Source organism: Schistocerca gregaria, chromosome 10 (genome assembly GCF_023897955.1).
Source record: "Schistocerca gregaria isolate iqSchGreg1 chromosome 10, iqSchGreg1.2, whole genome shotgun sequence".
NCBI classification, from domain to species: domain Eukaryota; kingdom Metazoa; phylum Arthropoda; class Insecta; order Orthoptera; family Acrididae; genus Schistocerca; species Schistocerca gregaria.
In genome coordinates this window covers 213,188,284-213,190,084 of record NC_064929.1, presented here as the reverse complement: position 1 = coordinate 213,190,084, position 1,801 = coordinate 213,188,284, and the positions used below count along the sequence as shown (strand labels likewise).

The following is a 1,801-nucleotide window of genomic DNA, read 5'->3' as shown; positions in this document are numbered from 1 at the left end:
TTATATGACAGCAATGACAGATATGGTATTGTGTGTAATATGCACCTTTTTTTTGACAGCTGTCGAACTGACATTAAATTCAAAACATCAGCTGCTAAGAATTGGATGTATGCAGCCAACGTAAGATTCTGCTGTGCGATGAGATGTGTCGGTGTTGGAAGGGAAGGTTGCAATTTGTTTTATGCAATAATGAATATGCCCTGTCCGTGTGCCTCATACTAAACATTAAACAATCATCTTCTGAATGCCTTGGAAACAGAATGCAATAGTGAAAGAGGCTGTTTTATTTAACAAAGACATTCAGCCAGAAGTAAATGAACCTTTGCCTTCTACAGATCTATGTGTTTCATAGGATAGCACATGGATGAAAAGGGGCCACACCTCCGTACATGGTGTTTCATCAGTTATAAGTGTTGTGTTGACTTGTGACTGAATCTGTTAGAAAAAGAAATATTTGTTGTATACGACAGGAAGAATGAATATGAGACAACGGCCTTGCCGCAGTGGATACACCGGTTCCCATCAGATCACAGAAGTTAAGCGCTGTCGGGCGTGGCCGGCACTTGGATGGGTGACCATCGGCGCCGTCATGCGCTGTTGTCGTATTTCGAGGTGCACTCAGCCTCGTGATGCCAATTGAGGAGCTACTCGACCGAATAGTAGCGGCTCCGGTCAAAGAAAACCATCATAACGACCGGGAGAGCGGTGTGCTGACCACACGCCCCTCCTATCCGCATCATCCACTGAGGATGACACGGCGGTCGGATGGTCCCGAAGGGCTACTTGTGGCCTGAAGACGGAGTGCTTATATATCTGACAAAATGAACAAAGTAAACTAGCTGCCAATACTCGTTTCTAACAATTAGGTATGCAGTGCTGTAGTTTGTCGTAAGACACCAGCACTTCAGCCCAAATTTGCAGAAATGAGTATTGGCAGCTGGTTCACTTTGTTGATTTGCTCACAGCTGAGAGATCCCCCCCTCTCCTATCCTGAATCATGTGTTAAGATTTCAACTGATTAAGCCGTTTGATTTGTATATAGATTCCATGTTAGTACTGTACCCTTTTTAAATCATTGTTCGCTTTGTTAAGTGTAGTACTGTTCAGACCAATGTTCCGTCTGATCGTCACATGAAGCTTTACTCTGTTTTTGTGAATAACTAAAATCGTTGTCTTGGAGTATTATTTAATAGGAATAGTTACTCTCCCCACCCCACTGTTTATCATTACACATTACCACATTGCACCACGTGGTATGCAACAGTTTGAATATATTTTTTGAAATAGAAATGTAGCATAGCCACTGCCCGATCGCTGTTTGCTGTTGCGCTTTCGAGAAATTTGCAACAATGTTGTCAAGACGCGACGTAAGTGCCAATTTTTACTAGCATCAGATAACTGTTTTACTTCACTTGCGCATTTAATATAAAGACAAGCTGAATTCAGATCAGTTACAGTTCAGTTCAAATTAGGTTCTGCTTAGTCAGAGGTTAGCACACGAGTTTTAAGTTGGACAGTGAGTGTGTGTGTGTGTGTGTGGGGGGGGGGGGGGATGATTTAGTGTAGTGTAGTGTCGTGTTCGAGACACAGAGCCAACTCCTCCCGAATAGCAGCAGGAGGCCCACCGAGCATAACGTCCTCATCTGGTGGATGGACCACCATCCACAGCGCCACATGCCACGAGGCACTGCAGAGAGGTTTCGAATTTAATCCAGGACATTAGAGCAGGCGTTGGTGATCGGCGACCTTACGCCACCACATCTTCACCCCGTGCCGGCCAATTAATGACAGTGAAAATTTA

The 1,801-nt window shown here is 44.3% G+C and overlaps 1 pseudogene; it reads left to right on the top strand.

Moving 5' to 3' along the window:
* Nucleotides 1-485: 485 nt before the first annotated feature.
* Nucleotides 486-603, top strand: LOC126293782 (5S ribosomal RNA; annotated as a pseudogene).
* The last annotated feature ends 1,198 nt before the right edge of the window (nt 604-1,801 follow it).